This window comes from Pelodiscus sinensis, chromosome 6 (genome assembly GCF_052426305.1).
Source record: "Pelodiscus sinensis isolate ZL-2025 chromosome 6, ASM5242630v1, whole genome shotgun sequence".
NCBI lineage: Eukaryota > Metazoa > Chordata > Testudines > Trionychidae > Pelodiscus > Pelodiscus sinensis.
In genome coordinates this window covers 15,314,915-15,334,736 of record NC_143057.1, presented here as the reverse complement: position 1 = coordinate 15,334,736, position 19,822 = coordinate 15,314,915, and the positions used below count along the sequence as shown (strand labels likewise).

The window sequence follows — 19,822 nt, the reverse complement described above, 5'->3', positions numbered from 1 at the left end:
AACTGCCCGTGTCTACACGCAGCAGTGAAACGGGATTCCAATTTAAAGACCCTAATTCGAATTAGCTAGTAAATCTCATTGCAGGAGGAATACCAGCTAATTCGAATTAGGGCTTTATTCCGGAATCCCGTTTCACTGCTGTGTGTAGACGTGGGCAGTTACTTTGGGCTAGTCAATTTCTAATATTGTGACCAGCCAGGAACATGCAAATCAAGCGCAGGATATTTAAATCCCAGGCTTGATTTGCAATTCCGGTCGCCCTCATTAGCCTCCCTAGATCGTTCTAGGGGGCTAGTGTAGACGTACCCTTAGAAAATATATAATGGCTTGAATCACATATGACACTTCTTTTGCCAGTGATTTATCAGCCATCATCACATGAAAAAAGTTACCACCACGGCTAACCAAATGTTTCTCATTTTTTCCTGATGTAACATGTTTCCTTCCCCCAAAGTCCAGTCTTTTTTATTTCATTTGAGGAATGGGCATTAAACCACTGTGTGATAAAACAGTTACAGATCAAAGCAAAACCTTTTGACATTATGGGTATGTCAACACTTGCTCCCTAGTTCGCGCTAAGGATGCAAATGTATGCGACCAAAATTGCTAATGAAGGAGGTATTTAAATACCCAGTGCTTCATTAGTATGATCTTGCTGGCATAAGGAGTAACGTTAGTTTGAACCAAGGGATTTGGTTCAAACTAACGCATCCAGGTGCGCACTTCCAGGTTCGAATCAGCTGTTGAGCAGAATAACGCGCCAGCGAGATCATGCTAATGAAGCACGGGATATTTAAATCCCTCCTTCATTAGCAATTTCTGTCGCATACATTTGCATCCCTAGCTCGAACTAAGGAGCAAATGTACATGCACCCTATGAGAACTCCCATACCCTGTTTTTTTCTTTAAAAAAATTGCAGGAAAATTAATTGATGTAATGAAATGTTTTCATTTTGAATGGACCTTCATTTGCCAGAGAACTATAAAATTATCTATTTTTCTATGACCTGTTATAGATGAAGACTAGATTTTGACTACAAGGTGTATTCCTAAAATGGTTTGTGGTGCCAAGAGAACTATAAATCGTAAGTAAGTAAGTAAGTAAGAAAGAAAGAAAGAAAGAAAGAAAGAAAGAAAGAAAGAAAGAAAGAAAGAAAGAAAGAAAGAAAGAAAGAAAGAAAGAAAGAAAGAAAGAAAGAAAGAAAGAAAGAAAGACCTCCCAATTGGAGGTTTTACTTCTCAGTACTCTGACTTGTAACTACTTTGTATATCTATTACCAAGCTGTTTGATCTGGGAGGTATCTAAATTTACCAGTGCAGCAAGATGCTCCCATTGGTTGAATGGAGCTATTCATCAGATGCTGGGATGTAGTACCAGGCTATTTTATGATGGAGAAATGTTGTTTCCAGAGCTTCTTCTCTTTATACTCCTGAGGATATTTCATTTGCAAATAAGCCTGAGCTGCAGAGATCAGATCCTAATCTGGATCTGCACTTCCTCAAAGACTTGTTTTGATCTAAAGTTTTGATTCAAATTCAATTCTAGTTTCATTATAATGTGATAATGCAAGCAATGCAAAATCAGGACAGAATGAGCCCTACTTCAGAACAAAAAAGCCCCTATCCTATCCATGCAATCTTGTGTTCCATTGAGCTTCCATTGTTTAGATAGGGTTACCAGGTGTCCAGTATTAAACTGGACAGCCCGAGATTTGCGCCTTCTGACCAGTAAAAAAATTCAGAAAATACCAGACATGTAAAATGTGCTGTATTTTCTGTTTTTTCTTGGCTTGGGTGTCTGCCGGAAGGCACAGCTTGGGCTGGCTGGAGCAGGGGGAGGATGGAGTGGATTGGGAATTAAAAGGGCCATGACTGTATTTTGGCCCTGGTCGGTCCCCCACCTCCCTTTTTTTTTTTTTTGCTGAACAACTTTTGCTGGATTGTTGGTTTTTTTGTACAACAAAATTTTTCCCATTTTTGGGGGGTGGGGGAGTTCAGTATTTTTTGTTAAACCATCTGGAACCCTTATGTTTAGAGTGATTTTGAACAAGTTGCAATGAAATTATGATGCAGTGCAGAATCCTCATAGAATGTAAATCAACATACACTCATGACTTGGAGTGAGTTACATTAATTTACTCTGGATGAGGTTCCAGCCGGTGCTCTGAAATGTACAACATTTAACAAATACATTTACTGGCAGCAGAAAGCTTTCATCTTGCTATCACTAACAAACTTTACTGTTACCAAGACAGGGTATTAGAAGTTGAAAATAGCTTCTATTAACTACTTCTAAAAGGTCATTCTTTTTCCCTGGGAATCAGCCGATACACTTAGTGCATATGTGCATTTTTGCACATAGGCATTGGAGAGATTAAGACAAGGAAATAGGAATGCTGCATTCCTCTGCAGAACATAACAGAGTAGTAAATTATTTCCACTGAATATTCTAATTGTGTTGCTGGAAAGTTGATTATGTACATTCTTTGCTAGAGATGTTTGCTGCATTTTGGTAGGCTAAACATACATTTCACTTTTACTGCACTATTCTGACAACAGTCACATATCCCTTAACCAGGCCATTTACACAGGAAGAAACTTGAAAAAATACACAGATAAATTCATTAGATTAACATGCTCTGCCTCATGTTATTGAAAATATCTGTGTTTGCTTCACAGCTTATTTTCTGTACTTTTATGGCCTTTTTACTGTGCCCAACTGCAAACATCTATTATATGCCTAATCCTGCAGTATATTTAAAAACCTGACTCTCATCAGTCTCATGCCTTAAGAATAGCTATGGTATAAGAAACTTGCCATTCTGAGTGCATGCCAGGGTCCAATGAGAAAAAGAAGACAGGTTTGCAAGAGAGAAAAAAATCAATCCTCTAAGTAAGACAATATATGAAAAAACATAAGAAGAGTAAATGAAAGTTTACTGAAAAAAATCAGAGTGGTAAGGAACTTGGCAGTAAGTATAAAGAAAATACACAATAAGAAATGTCCAGGTTTATACACACTCTTCAGGCAAAGGAAAGCATTCATTATTCAGGCAATCTCTGGCTTACTTCAGATTTCCCTTCTGCTACAAATAGGAACTTCAGAAAAATGTCTGAGTTACTCTGTTGTGGTCCCTGGTGTACATTAAGACCCTCCGTTCAGTTTCTTGATCCACAAAGCACAGTGCCAGAATATGAAAGTTAAGGGAAGAAAAATATTATGGAGGAAAATGGAGAAATTTTATGACGCATTTTATTATGGACACTAGGTTTGGAGGGAAAATGGGTTAGAGAAACAATCAAATATTATCTTCCTGTTTCCTTAAGAAATGAGTTCTAGTGCCAAAAATGCTACATTTTGATGTATCATCATTCCCCAAAATAATCTAATTATCCAGAATATTTACTTCTGAAAGCTGTGCTTAAGGGAGTGACCACAAGCCTGGAATTTCCCCATAGGTGCACAAAATATCTTCCCTACATGACAGACAATATCACAAGTTCAAAAATACCTCATTTTCTTCCACTATAGCTAAAGCCAAATGCAGTGTCAAGACACAAAGCAGTTTATTAAAAGGTTAGTTTAATTAGAGAAAAGGATTAATATTCTGGAACACTGAATAATAACCTCAACAGGTTAATAGATCAGTCATTTTAAATTATATGGTGCAAGCTTAAATCTTTACTAAATCTTTGTTAAAAGGATCAGTACTGGGAACATATTTCACACTCATAGTTTCCTTTACTCTTGCAACATTTCTGAAATATATATATATACACACACACACACATAAAGAAAGGTTGCTGGAGGCATACATTTGATTAGTAACATAACTCAGCTAAGCATTCTCTTTGAAAAGAATTAGCAATCCAGGCAGGGTATCACAAAGTGCATTTCAATGAGAATACTTTACAAGGGAAATTACAAAGGAAACTATAATTACCAATTTTGAACAGTGTTTTTCAGGTTTTTCTGTATCTAGGGAGAACTCTGTTGGGAAAATTGGATCGGTATAAATTATGAACTGCTAAACCTGCTTCTCTGATAGATGAACAGTGAATCACCCTTTCAATCTTGGTTCACAGCACATGCACCATATGTCAGATGTCTCATGCATGCTTGTAGGTTTTGATAAAAAGGTCTCTCAGGACTTCCACTATTTTTTAAGTTGACATGGAACAAAGACTTCTGTACTATGAATTAGACATGATTTCAAATCTAAATGAAATATTATAAGTGCTAAACCTTGATAATTAAATATCTTTTGATTTAAAAAAATGAATGACTAGAATGTAATTTAATTATGAACATGTAGTTAAATAACAGCAATGGTAAGATACAAAATATGACCATGCACAAAACATGAAGTTACTGAAGAGGCAGATTAATGTCTCAAAGGACAGGAACATTCTCATGCTAATAAGAATAAGCTAATTGCTTCAGGGTTCAGGAAGAACCATTCTATTGCTGAAAGAGTGAGGTCTCCCCCCTTTTACTCAGAAGCATTGGTTATTGGTCGCTGCTGGATACAGGACACCAGAATACATGGCTAAGTGGGCTGATGAGAAGCATCAGATTGTATCTCTTATAGAGTAGAAAAGAATCAGAGAGGACTTGTAGTAGAAAAACAAACAACAAGGTCACTCTGTTGTGGTGCTGTTAATACTTTAAGGCCCTCAATTTAGTTTCTTGACCCACAAAGCACACAGTCAGAATAGGGAAGTTAAGGGGAGAAAAATACGTCGGTGAAAGATGGAGACACTTTATGATACATTTTATTACAGACATTGGGCTTGGGAGGAAAACAAGGTTAAGAGAAAAAAATCAAATATTATTGTCCTGTTTCCTTAAGAAGTAATGACTTCTAGCACCAAAAATCCTGCATTTTAATACAATATTATCCTCCAAAATAATTATTTAGAATATTGACTTCTGGCAGTTGTGCGTAAGAGAATGGCCATTGGCTTTAAATAGAAAAAAGTTAAATTTAAGACAGTTTGTCCATTTTGGCCATTCTCTATTTCCAACACATCAGTAAATAGTGCAGCTCCATTCCTGGTAAAGCATTCATACTCATATAGCAGGAACAAATCTGAGGATCCAGTACTCTGGGCCATTTGAAGACTAGAGCTATAATTCAGCAAAACCCATAGTTCTACCTAAACACATTTTTAAGTATTTTGCTGACTATGGATGGAGTTAATCACATGCTAAAACTAAAGCAAATAGTATTCACATGCTAAAACTAACGCAAGTATTCTGCCGAATTAGGGCCCAGAAATAGACATGATTATTTAAATTTCTTATTGCTGTGTTAGTGATAGTCATGAGCCTGAGCTTCTAATAAAAAGTTACTCTTTAAAGAACAAGAAAACTTTAGCAGTGCCTGAATATATATGGCAAAGATGAAATGAGGGAAGAAAAGAGATATCTAAAACAGACAATACCTTATGCTTGAAAGGGAAGCATGCTCTTCCATGAAAAGAGCTCAGTACAAATATAATGTAAAGGTAATGTGCAATATGCCAAACACAGCTTTAAGCACCTCTTCAACATGTAATATTTGGACATATGATAAATAAAGTGTAGGTCTGGACTAGGAAATTTACTCAATTCAAGTAGATACAGAAAAAAAAAGTCTCATTGATGTTAAGAGGAAGTGGAGCAGCAACTGAATATGGAACTGAGAGAGTGACAACGGCATGTCAGAACAAAATGTTAATTGAATGGGATAGCTGGAAGGACCTACAGTAGGACACAAACCCTGTGACATAAAGATTGTTGGCATGACTCTACTGAAGACTATTAGGAATTAAAAACTAGTTACAACTGAATGGTTGTTCAGTGATGTGCGTAAAGTATGTCAGTTTATACTAGTTCAGTGTCATGCACATGCACATTATAAAATCCACCGTCACAAATGGGGCATTGGTTGCAAAACAGAGGCCAAGAATTTAACTTTATTATGTCTACTGCTGAAATTTCTAGAAAACCATTCTTTCAGCCCTCCCTTCCCAAAGTGGAAATGTGTAGGAGAGTGTGGGGAGGGGAGGCAGAACTGTGCAGAAAGTAATGTTATGGGGCAGATCTGGTCTGTTGATTGCGATTGACGACTTCAGTGGCATTATACCATTTTAAAGAAAGGGGGCTGGAATTCTGGCCGCTCTTCTATGAATAGGGTCAGGCTGTGATATTTGTTCCAAGGCAGATGGTGGCATATTAAGGGATGAAGTGCATGTATGTACCTCTCTCTCTGTGAATGGAGAGGAAGGAATATATTGCTAAATAGCTTCATTTCTCATTTCCTTGCTTACGAGGTTATGTGTTACATTTGCTGTAGAGTACAGGAGTCTTAATTGAAAGACATCTTAACGTATACACAATTCAATATCTTTTAACATGAAAGTTATAGGAAAAGAAAAAAAAAGAAAATATCCTTTCCTCAAGGAAAGCTTAATACCTGAGTAAAACTGAAATCTTGGCTACCAAAATGATAGCAAGTATTGCACTAGGAGCTAATTATAGTATTTACTAATTATGTGTCCCCTGCTCACCCTACCCTCTCTTTCTTCCACTCAGATCAGCATGCATAAAAGACATTGACAGCAAAAAGGTTAATGATTATAAATCATGATTATAGGTGCAAATGAAATTCTTATTACATGATTGTTGTTTCGTAAATATCAACAAATGTTCAAGGTCAGGACAAAATTTAACTAATTTTTTCAAGCATAAAATGAAGTGTTTGCAATTGGCGAGAACTCTACATAGCAACATCATGTCTTAAGTGGCCACTTAGAAACACATTCTGCACATTCCTTAAATGAACATGGTATCATATTCCACGATTTATCACATGTAGTTGCTGTATATTCTTCTCAGGTTTGGCCACATCTTTTTAAAAGTCAAATTATTTTCTTTATGCTTTAAATGGTAATTGGCAAAATTCATCCTTCTCCACTGGCTCTCTGTGACTCTACTGATTTCAGTGGCATTACACTAAGATCGAACTGGACCCACTATGTTCTGTTCATGCTTGGTTTCTTGTGTAATATTGCAGTCACAAGTTTCTATTGCAGAAGGACAAATCCCCTGTTTACTTGAAGTAAATGTGATTATTGTTTAAACAGCTATATTGGAAACTAGTGAAAACCCACAGGCTGTGTCTACATTGGCATCCCTTTCCGGAAAAGGGATGCTAATGAGACACATCGCAATTGCAAATCCACGGGGATTTAAATATCCCCCGCGGCATTTGCATTTACATGGCTGCTGGAGGATCTCCTACTTCTTTCAAGTAGGAATAAGAGATCCTCCGGAAAAGGGCTTATTTTCCGGAGAATCACGTCTAGACTGGCGCTTTTCTCCGGCTTATCCCCAAGCCGGAAAAAAGCGGCAGCCATGTAAATGCAAATGCCGCGGGGGATATTTAAATCTCCCGCAGATTTGCAATTGCGATGTGTCTCATTAGCATCCCTTTTCCGGAAAGGGATGCCAATGTAAACACAGCCACACTGGCCATTTCAACACTTACATGAAGTAGGAAAAAGTGTCCTTGTGGGTCAGGCACTAGAGTGGGTCTCAGGATATCTGTATCCAAGCCACAGACTTCCTGAGGAGCCACAGCAAGTCATGGTGGAGCCAAATTTTCAGGTAGGACCACACTTTTGGAAGTATTCAGCATCCAGCAGCTTTCATTTTGAAAACTGCATACATTTTTTTGAAAAAAATCAGCCACCAATATGCTGGGCATTTTGAAAATTTGGCCCATTACTCTTCCTATAAATTAAAGTCCCTTGACTCAAAATAGCTTCACAATCCCTCAGTTATTTCTCTGTCCTTTACTCAAATTCTGTCAGGGCCTTAAATGAGTTTGTATTCCCTTACTAGGCCCTCTTTCTTCTCCAGCCCCTTCTTTTTGCTGTTACTTCTCTTTAAATGCAAATATTACACATCTGTGATACAAACCTGATTTTATGTGCACTTAGCTGCAGTTGTTCTAAAAGATCTTTGCTATAAAGGAAATCTATGATCTCCACCAGGGTTCCTATTCTGGGAAAATACACACACTGCACAGAAAAGTGTCTTGACCTTCAAGTGTCAGCCTTGAATTTCTTTTTAATTGTTGTTTCATTCCATCCTGCCAGACTTCTTTGAATATGACCACCACCAGCCTTTTTTCTTTGAAGGGACGAACCTTGCTTTTAGATGTATTAGCTACTCATTGTGTCTACCTCTTAAAAGGTCATGCAAGCTGTGTAAAATGCTTTCCTCACCAGAAATGTCGATATGAATGCAAACTACCATAGGTTCAAACTTTGAAATCTATTCTGTGTGTGGAGCAAACATCTCTCACCCTGCACTACCCACTTTTCCATCTTACTATTAATTGGTGTACTAAATAAAACAAATGTTTCTAGATATAGCATACAACATATGCTGTGCTGTAACTGAGCCGTTAAATGTCAAGAAACAGCTCATCCATAAAACCTGTTTTATTTAAATTTATTTAATTTATGATGGCATAGATTCTACCTTTATGCACCTGAGCAAGGCTTTAAGTATGAACTACACCATGATTCGGACACCCAAATTCCTCCCCTGCTTTCTCTTTATTCCATTGAGTCTATATCAGCAGTACATTTCAATGGAGCAGCACACCTAGGCTACGTCTAGACTGCAAGCCTCTTTCGAAAGAGGCTTTTTCGAAAGATACTTTCAAAAAAGGTTCTTTAGAAAAAGAGCATCTAGACTGCAATCTCTTCTTTCAAAAAAGTGAGCCACTTTTTCAAAAGAGAGCACCCAGACAGTCTGGATGCTCTTTTTCGAAAAAACCCTGTTTGCATTCAAGAATGCCTTTTTTCGAAAGAGCACTTTTGAAAAAAGGCGTTCTTCCTCGTGAAATGAGGAGTACCGCCGTCGAAAGAAAAGCCGCGTTCTTTCAATTTAATTTCGAAAGAACGTGGCTGTAGTCTAGCCGCAGGTGAAGTTTTTTTGAAAAAAGGCTACTTTTTTCGAAAAAATCCTGCAGTCTAGACACAGCCCAAATGAGCAAGTAGGATGGAAGAAGCCATTAAGGGCCCAGATTATTACCCACCACTGCAGTAAGGACTCCTTGAATTCGTATCCCAGCTCTGACTAGGACTCCTGTTTCTGATCTATGGAAAATCACTCTATGGAAAATCACTAATGTCTCCACTTCAGATTTTCTGTCTGTTATAAATGCACCTCGCTCTTATATAGGAGTGTGCATCAGTAGATATCAAAAGCACTTTATAAAAAGAGGTCAGTATTGTGATGTGGCTTTCAAGCCAGACAAAGCTCTTCTTCAGATCTGGGAAACTAACTCCCAGACCTGAAGAAGAGTTCTGTGTAAGCACAAAAGCTTCTCTCACCTACAGAAGTTTGTCCAATAAAAAATTGTTTTACTTCTCAACAGCATCTCCCTAGTATCCTGGGACCAGCATGGCTACAATAACACTTCCTATAAGAAAAGACTATGCAGCACTTTAAAGACTAACAAAATGGTTTATTAGGTGATGAGCTTTTGTGGGCCAGACCCACTTCCTCAGACTAAATTCTGGAAGAGAATTGGCATGACCATATATATCAAAGGAATACAATGAAAAAAGTGAACATGTTATAACACTTTTTTTTCATTTTTTCCATTGTATTCTTTTGGTATATATGGTAATGCCAATTCTCTTCCAGAATTTGATCTGAGGAAGTGGGTCTGGCCCACAAAAGCTCATCACCTAATAAACCATCTTGTTAGGCTTTAAAGTGCTACATGGTCCTTTCTTCGGTTTCAGCAAGATCAGACTAACACAGCTACATCTCTATTATTTCCTGAAAGAAACACTAATTTATCATCACAGAATCACTTAGACCCAGATCACACATAGCAAGTGAGAATACAAGGAACCACAAAGTAACAGCAATATGGCCTAAGTACTAGTAGTAAAGACAACACTGAACACATATCAGGGAAAAGCATTCCCTGAATCAGACACTATTTAGCAGTCCATAAGGGGGTAAGGAAAGGCTTTAGAGAAACATGTCAAGGATTACACTGACCTTGTCTTGGCAGCAATTCCAGCATTTTGCAGATGACTAAGAAATTTGAGGTGAAAACAACAAATGGGGTGGTAGCACGTTATAGACTAACAAAACATGTAGATGGATACCATCTACATGTTTTGTTAGTCTATAACGTGCTACCACCCCATTTGTTGTTTTTTTCTGTAACAGACTGACTTGGCTACCCCTGAAAATTCGAGATGAAAGGGCAAAAGCTGGAACATGCCAGAAACATATGGAACTTTGCCAAAGAGGGTGGGGTTAGAGGAGTAGGTGTAGACCTTTTTCCACACTGGCAGGCCCAAAAAGGACCTGTATGTGGTCAATGGCCTGCTTCTGAAAAATCAGTACTTCAGAAAAGGATGCTCTCTAAAGTCTATGAAGGACACCAATTATTTTGTAATTGCCCCCTGCAATGCATTCTGACCCTGTTTGGAGATGATGACAGACCAGGAACTACAATCATTCCATTAAGATGTTCGAGTCTGGCTTTTACGTCGGATTTGGTAATATCTACTTCCATATCCTTATTCCCATTTGTTATGTTGCCATTATCCCTAAGCTCTTCATTAGCCTCATTAAATACTGAAGCAAAGTATTTGTTTAGATATTGTACCATGTCTAGATTATCCTTAACCTCCACTCCATCCTCAGTGATTAGCGGTCCCACTTCCTCTTTTTTTGTTTTCTTCCTATTTATATGTCTATAAAACCTTTTACTATTGGTTTTAATTCCCTTTGCAAGGTCCAACTCAACATGACTTTTAGCCTTTCTCACTTTGTCCCTACATGCTCGAACCTCACTTGTTACCCACCAGCTCTGTGATTCTTGGGGAACCAGAACCTGGTCGCCTGTCAGCCTTGTGCTCTTGGGGAGTCAGGGAGTGACATTCATGGAAAACCATCCCCCTCCCTCAGGCCTCTGCTAGAATCAAAGACAAAGCAAAGAAAAGGCCAGGGAAGACACACCTAGCTGCTTCAGACAAGGGTGATACAATTAAGGAAACACCCCAGCCTCATTTACATTAAAGATGGAACAGAGGGACATCTCATTAGCATACAGAATGGAGAGCAGCTCTTCCAAGGCAGGAACCGCAGTGAACTATGGGACACCGAAAGCAGAGAAGCACTGCCTGATGGGAAATCCCTGCTCCAGATGCTAATGAACCTAGGCCTGCTCACACCCAAATTAGTCATTATCAGACCAATTCTAGTAACGATCCTATTGACATCTAAAATACTGAAACTGCCTAGTTGCATTGTGAGCTCATTCAAGGAACATCACCCATAACCAGGGGTGATCAGTCTCTATTGTCTCTCCTCTTTCTCTTTGAACTATCCCTATAAAAACTCCTATCCTTGTCCCAAGAAAACTGTTCTGATACCTGGACTTAAACTGCATCAGTTCCATTGAGACTTCTTCATCTCCTGTCTGATCGTGCTGGGGGCTCTGTCCTGCTTTTCTCCTGCCCTCTGGACCCCCGGCTACCATCATCATCTGGGAACCCCGATCAGTGCAAGCTCCGTGGAGTGGTGAGGTCTCTCTCTCTCTCTCTCTCTTTCTCTCTCTCATCAACTATCTCTCTAAGCATAGCCTCCTGACCCTGCCCTGTGTAAACTGTTATATGGTTACCTAACATTTGTAATCAGTTTCAATTTAGATTTAATATTGTAATTGTTAGATTTAATATTGTAACCTTTTGATATCTATTCACTACTCAGAAATAAATCACTTTCATTGTTAAACTGGTTGCTTCTCTCTCTTTCTTTCTCTTTTGCTCACTCTTCCTTAAGGGGTGTTGTTTTGGCTTCCCCATTCGCTCTGCAACAACGCTTCTTGTACCCAAGCAAAAGATCCCTGTAGTGCTCAAAATCCTGTGGGTTTTGCTCATCGTTTGGTTTACCGGTGAATGACTGTGGTGTGAAAGTGGGGATAGGGGGTGCTGAACCTCGGGGCTTATGAGGATGGCAGCTTAAAGTGCTGTTTAATCCAGCCCACGGAGTCCAAAGGTACATGAGGGTGCAGTGTGGCATTGCTGTGAAACCCAGCCAGCTGAGTCCAGGGACATATGAGGGGGTCAGCTTGTGAGTGCTGAGTATCCAGTCCTCTCAGACGTGCTCTGTTAGTGGGTGTGAGTGTCTGTGTGTGTTGCCAAGGTGGTAAGAACCCCATCCTGAGGAACCTAGTTCCCGCAGGAGAGCTCCAGTGGGAGGGGGAATTGGCAGCAGGGAGAATTCAGCTCCATATGAGAGCCCAAGTAAGCACCAACAGCACACGGATAGAACTGTTAACCATCCCCCAGTCCCATAAGGGTAACCCTGATAAATGAGCATACCCCAGAGTATTGGGCAAATCTGGTAACACAATAACGTAGCTTTCTTTGCTGATCCCTCCCATCTTCCACTCCTTATATGCTTTCTTGTTTTTCTTAATCACCTCCCTGAGATTCTTGCTCATCCAACTTGGTCTAAAACACCTACCTATACATTTTTTCCTCTTTCTTGGGATACAGGCTTCTGATAGCTTCTGCAACTTTAACTTAAAATAATCCCAGGCCTCCTCCACTTTTAGATCCATACATTCTTTAGTCCAATCCACTTTCCTAACTAATTTCCTTAATTTATTAAAATTAGCCCTTTTGAAATAAAAAACCCTAGTCTCAGATTTATTTTTGTTTATCCTTCCATTTAGTTTGAACTGAATTATCTCATGATTGCTCGAGCCAAGCTTGTCCCCTACAACCATTTCTTCTATGAGGTCCTTGCTACTCACCAAAACCAAATCTAAAATAGCATCCCCCCCTTGTTGGTTCAACAACTATTTGATGAAGGAATTCATCAGCTATCACATCTAGGAAAATCTGACCCTATTATTAGTACCAGTATTTGTTCTCCAATCTATATCTGGAAAGTTGAAGTCTCCCATGATTACATAGTTTCCATTAGTATTTACTTCTTTAGAACCATTAAAGAGGTCTCTATCCATATCCAGATTAAATCCTGGTGGTCTATAGCACACCCCAAGCACTATCCCAGGGGAGGATCTAATAGCTTTCTTCTCCAATGTGATTTTTGCCCAGACAGACTCTGTCTTCTCCATTCCTTCACTTTTTAATTCTTTGCAATCTACCTCATCATTGATATACAATGCTACTCCACCACCTTTACCTTTATTTCTGTCTTTCCTAAACAGCACATACCCTTCAATACCTGTACTCCAGTCATGCCTAGTATTCCACCATGTTTCTGTTCTTCCTATAATATCTGGTTTCACTTACTGGACCAGTAGCTCTAGTTCCTCTATTTTGTTACCTAGGCTCCTCACATTGGTGTACAAACATCTTGGCTACGTCAAAACTGGCATGATTTTCCGCAAATGCTTTTAACTGAAAAGTTTTTAACAGAAAAGTGCTTTTGCGCAAAAGCGTCCATGCCAATCTAGACACGGTTTTGCGCAAGAAAGCCCCAATTGCCATTTTCGCCATCGGTGCTTTTTTGCGCAAAACAGTTTTTAGCTGTCTACACTGGCCCTCTTGCGCAAAAACATTTCCAGAAAAGGGCTTTTGCCCGAACGGAAATGTCAAAGCATTTGCGCAAGAAGCACTGATTTCAGACAGTAGAATGTCAGTGCTTTTGCTCAAAATCAAGCGGCCAGTGTAGACAGCTGGCAAGTTTTTGTGCAAAAGCGGCTGCTTTTGTGAAAAAACTTGCCAGTCTAGATGCAGCCCTTAATTTTTGCTGTTTCATCTCACTCACATTCTTTACCCCATTTGGCATGGACATTGTACCTCCAATATGACCTATTAGACTAGCATCTACTCTGCCCTTCCTCCTTATGTACATTCTCCTACCCCCGGCTAGATCCTTTCTTACTTCATTTTCCTCCCTCTCAATGTTAAAATCCGGCATAGATTACCTGGACATCTCCCAACCGTCTCCCCCAAATTCCTAGTTTAAAGCTTTCTTAATCAGTTGTGCCAGCCTCCATCCTAGAAGTGTGTTTCCTTCCCTACTTAGGTGAAGTCCATCCTGAGAGAACAGTCCTCTGTCCGTGAATGCTTCCCAGTGGCCATACATCCCAAAGCCCTCCTTATAGCACCACTGCCTGAGCCACCTATTGGCTACGTCTACACTGGCCCCTTTTCCGGAAGGGGCATGTAAATTTCACCAGTCATCGTAGGGAAATCCGCGGGGGATTTAAATATCCCCCGCGGCATTTAAATAAAAATGTCCGCCGCTTTTTTCCGGCCTTTTAAAAAAGCCGGAAAAGAGCGTCTACACTGGCCCCGATCCTCCGGAAAAAGTGCCCTTTTCTGGAGGATCTTATTCCTACTTCAATAACTTACAAATATGTGCTTCCGCCACTGTGGTATGGTGGTTGGGTTGCTGGGTGCACAGTATCCTAACCACTAGGTAGCCCAGTGTCCAAAGAGAACAGGCCTATTGTTCATAAATACGCCTAGGTACTAGTCCCACATGAAGAGGAGACACTGTTTATATTATACAACAGTCCGTCCTGTATGTGGACTACAGCAGGTTCTGGTCTCAGTTGTAAAATGAAATCTCTATTAGCTAAGCCAGCAGAACAGACACTTGTGTTTTGTTAAAAGAAAGGCCAGTTTTCATCAGGAAAACTAGATAGCCAACAATATGAGAGGGGGAATCATTGTAACAACTGAGAGGTTACTGTAAATGTAAATCAGTGATGGACAAAATCACCACCAACAAAATAAATTGACAGAAGCATACCTTTTTGAAACTGTGCATCACACATGCTTCTGGTGGAGCTCTTCCTCTGCTTCAATGTATCAGAACGTACATCTTCATATCAACCTAGTTTAAAAAAAAAAAAGATGACATTAAAGTCTTTAGAGGAAGTAACTTAGGTAACTGGGTCAGAAATCTTCCAGTGCATTACAGTGACAGCTCATGTTGTTTCTTTCATTATTTTTAAATTTGTGAGGTTGAGTAGCTAGCACATCTTAAGAAGTGCCCGTAAGCACTCGTCAAGCAGCCCAGCGTAATCTGCTAAAGTTACATTAAGGGTCTCCTAAAGCTTCCCTTATTATTTAATAAAATAGGTACATAGAAGAGTATTAGGAACACTTGTATTCTTAGATAGTAGATGGTAGGAACCGACATTTATGTATTGATGCAGATTATGGATATGTCTACACTACAGCACTAATTCAAACTAACTTAATTCCAATTAGTTAATTCGAACTCAGCTAATTTGAATTAGCGCATCTAGACCTAAAAACTAATACGAATTAGCGTTTTGCTAATTTGAACTATCATGTGCACATTGAGTGGACCCTGAACCGAAGTTAAGGCTGGCCGGAACCAGTGCCGGCAGGGTATCAAGTTAGGACTTAGAGTGTGGAGCTGCTGCCTCAGGCTAGCCAAGAGCTGTGCTTAAAGGGACTGGACCCCCCACCTCAGACAGACAGTTCTCAGAATTCCCTGCTTGCTTGTCTACCTCGATGAGGGACAGCAAAGCAGTCCTGGCTTGGAGTGCCCTGAGTGCCCACACTCGGCACATCACAGCACTCGGCCATCAGCCTGGCTACACTTGCCGCAGGCTGCCATCCAGGCGGGTCAATCGAGGGGCTGTCAGGGTCCAGGAGGCCCTGCAGGAGAGCTTCTACCCTGACGAGCCAGCCGAGCCACCCCAGTCCTCCCCATCGGAGGCTCGTGCCCCATTCCTCCTTCACCTCCTTTCACTTTCCCCTCCCTAGCCCCCCTTCCTGATGTAAAAAATAAAGGACACGTGTTCAAAAATAGAAACTCTCTTTAACTTCTGGGAAGACTGGGAAAAGGAGATGGGAGAGGGGAAGACAGAGGGTGAGAGAGAGGAGGGGGAAACCTGGGAGGAGGGAGCTGGAAGGGGAAGCCAGGGGAAGAAGGAGGAGGGGAAGTATAAAACTATGGTACGCCGTATCTTCAGTACTGTGTACAGATGTGGTCTCCTCACCTCAAAAAAGATGTTTTGGCCTTGGAAAGGGTTCAGAAAAGGGCAACTAAAATGATTAGGGGTTTGGAACAGGTCCCATATGAAGAGAGGCTAAAGAGACTGGGACTTCTCAGCTTAGAAGAGGGAGACTGAGGGGGGATATGATAGAGGTCTATAAAAGTATGAGTGGTGTGGAGAGGGTGAATAAAGAAAAGTTCTTCATTAGTTCCCATAATAGAAGGACTAGAGGACACCAAATGAAATGAATGGGTAGCAGGCTTCAAACTAATAAAAGAAAGTTCTTCTTCACAAAGCAAATAGTCAACCCGTGGAACTCCTTGCCACAGGAGACTGTGAAGGCTAGAACTATAACAGAGTTTAAAGAGAAGTTAGATAAAGTCATGGAGATTGGGTCCATGGAGTGCTATTAGCAAGGGGGTAGGAATGGTGTCCCTGGCCTCTTTTTGTGGAAGGCTGGAGATGGATGGCATGAGAAAAATCGCTTGGTCATTGTCTTCAGTCCATCCCCTCCGGGGTACCTGGTGTTGGCCGCTGTCGGCAGACAGGCCACTGGGCTAGATGGACCTTTGGTCTGACCCAGTAAGGCCATTCTTATGTTCTTATGTTCTAAGCTCAGGGCTCAGGGTCGGGGGTTTCACTGGACCAACTTGATTTTCATGCAAACCTGCTCCTGGGTTCTCATGTGGCCTTTGGTGGCCAGTCTGGCAGCTATCCTGCCCTATATGGCCACTTTCCTGTGCCTAGTGCAGAGATTGTGGACGTTGGAGGCCTCCCCCCAAACCTGGATGAGGTCTACGATCTCCACACCTGACCAGGTGGGCGCCCTCCTCTTGCGGCCCCTTGCAGGCTCCTAGGAGCCGCCAGCCTGGTCCTGGGAAGAGGCGGAGGGCTGGGTGGCAGCGAGTGGCTGGTTCATGCCGTGCCAGGTGCAGGGTCTGCTGGCTGGGTGCTGGCAGGCTTGCACCTGGCATGGGCACCGTAGCCAGACTGTGGCCCTTTAAGGCCTCCGGGGCCGGGAGGGGGGCAGAAGAGTTTTCCTGGCTTGGCCCAGAGTGGCCACCAGGGCAAGCTAGGAAGGGCTAGCCTCCAACTAGTTCAAATTAAGTGGCTACACAGCCCTTAATTCGAACTACTTAATTCGAACTAGGCGTTAGTCCTCGAAGAATGAGGTTTACTTAGTTTGAATTAAGCGCTCTGCTAGTTCAAATTAAGTTCGAACTAGCGGTTTGTATGTGTAGCACCTATGAAAGTTAATTCGAACTAACGGCTGTAGACATATGAGAATAGATGATGTCATGGAAGCTTCAATTATTTTCCAAAGCTCATATCCTATTACTGCAGGCTTGTGAATTTTGAGAAAGGACTTCAAATACAACTAATTCTGGTGCATGTGCAAACAACTGTGATTTTCTTTTTGAGCAACTAAATAAAGAGCATCAGAGATCTGAAGAAACAAGAGGCAGAATCCCTGCTCTACACTAGGGATGTTAAATATCTGTTAATTGTATAGTCCTGTAACCTCATGAATTCTTATCATTTAGTCGACTATTCTATAGTCCCTGGGGGTAGGACAGTAGCCATTTTATAAGAGGAAGCAATTCAGGGTGTCAGGCAGGAGCTGGTCCAGGAGGGGAGTCAGTTAAAAAAACAGCTCCCACTGTGGACTGGCTGCCTGTTGCCCAGTGCTGCTGCAGCCCCTGTCTAAGGTGGGTCTGTGCTCCTGGACCCAGCCTGAGCCAGAACTGAGCCATGCTGTCTGACTGCCTGGCTTCTAATAAACTTTAAATGCAGGGTTGCAGTAGGAATAGGTTCTGGACACGGTGCCAGCCAGAACTGAGCTGAGCTGCTGGCCAGCCTGCTAAAAATTTATTGGCAAGGTTGGGAGGAGAGAAATGCATATAGTCTATAGCATTAACCTATAAGCTTTTGCTTATTGGTTAATTGACTATACTATTACATCCCTAATCTACAGTTATTTCGAAACAACAAGCAGAGCATCCACATTTCCAAGCCCATTATTTTGAAACAATGGGCTGGTTATTTTGAAATAATAACTCCTGCTTTCCACGAGGAATAACACTTATTTCGAAATAGTGGTAGTGTGGATGCTCCACTGCTGTTATTTCAAAATAATTATTCCCTAGAGTCATTCAAAGTAATTACTTCCCAGAACTTCCTGGGGCTCTAAGTCAAAGTAGCCTTGGACTAATTTCAAGGCTTCCCTGTAGCGTGAACACACTATTTCAAAATAGTTATTTCCAGAGTTATTATTTCAAAATAAGTTATTTCAAAATAACTTCCTAGTGTAGACATGCCATAAGGGCTAAATTGAGGATTTGGATGTTCTTTGGACCTTCCAATTTGGAGGTGCTAGAAAAGACAAGGAGGAAGAGAAAACAAGGGAGGGATGATGTCTACTGGTTAGAGCAGTAGCATGGCACTATGGAGATTTAATTTCCATTCCTTGCTCTATAAGGGTACGTCTACATTTTCTCCCTAGTTCAAGCTAGGGATGCAAATGTAGCCAACAGAAATTGCTAATGAAGCGGGGATTTAAATATCCCGTGCTTCATTAGCATAATCTCGCCCATGCATTATTCCTCTCACCAGCTGATTTGAACCAGTAAGTGTGCTCCTCAAAAAATGAGGAGTAACGTTAGTTTGAACCAAGGGCTTTGGTTCGAACTAACACGTCCCAGAGAGCACTTCCTGGTTCAAATCAGCTGGCAAGTGGAATAACGCGCGGGTGAGATTATGCTAATGAAGCACAGGATATTTAAATCCCCACTTCATTAGCAATTTCGGTCAGCTACATTTGCATCCCTAGCTTGAACTAGGGAGTAAGTGTAGATGTACCCTAATAGACTTCCGGTGTGACGATGGACAAGTCACTTTTTGAGAAAGTGACTTGCTGAAGCCTGCGCTTTGATTCATCATCTCGAGGGGTGGGGAGGTAATAACACTTCTCTATTTGACAAGGATATTTGGAGGACACATATGTTACAGTGTGACAAGTTAATATACCACTATGATAGGGGCCTTTTAAATCAATGAAGCCAACCTGGAACTCAAAATCACAATAGGGTAACCTTTCAGTATAAGTAAAGGGTGACTGGTTTTCAAAGCCCAAATATTTTTAAAAAAGAGAGAAAGAAAAAAAGGTTTTCCCCCTTTCAATGGATTTTGGACTTGCTGTTGTATTTCCTGCCTTTTTCTGTGCACTCAGAAGTTTGAGTGTTAGCTCCCGGATACTTTTTTCCAACATCATATTGCATATTGAACAACTGGACATGAATTTTAGTGCACTACAGTGCTGAAAGCTGCATGGAGGAAACCATTATAGAACCTGAAGTCAAGAAGAACCACACAGTTCTGCGGGTATTTGAGGCAATTTGGGAGCCTTGGCATATAAAGCAGGTTTATAAGGGTGGATTAAGAGAATTGAATGGATTTGTGTATGTGTGTAGGAATAGCACTGCCACTTGCAACACCCTTGCACACTGTAACCTGTGCTACATCTAGTATATTCATCTCCTGCCATTATACTGCCACAAACGGACCTGATAGCAAAATTGTAGAACTATATTGCATTTATCATAGCACCCTTAATTATTTCAGTGGGATGAAGAGTTCCTGATGATGAGCAGAAGTGGAACAGCATTATATTAATTCTGCACCTCTAGGAGTCAGATTCTCTCACCTTTTTTTATGGAAACTGGCACCTTTCTCCTCATGAATTCATCACTCATTCAAATCCACCATTCACC

At 40.8% G+C, this 19,822-nt stretch overlaps 1 protein-coding gene across 2 annotated transcripts in view; it reads right to left on the bottom strand.

Moving 5' to 3' along the window:
- The window catches only part of LINGO2 (leucine rich repeat and Ig domain containing 2), an 839,851-nt gene that overhangs the window by 349,204 nt on the left and 470,825 nt on the right, over window positions 1–19,822 (bottom strand). For both annotated transcript variants that reach the window (XM_025185824.3, XM_025185823.3), the window contains one exon: window positions 14,831–14,914. The gene's annotated coding sequence lies outside the window, so the exon portion shown is untranslated. The remainder of the gene's footprint in view (window positions 1–14,830; window positions 14,915–19,822) is intronic.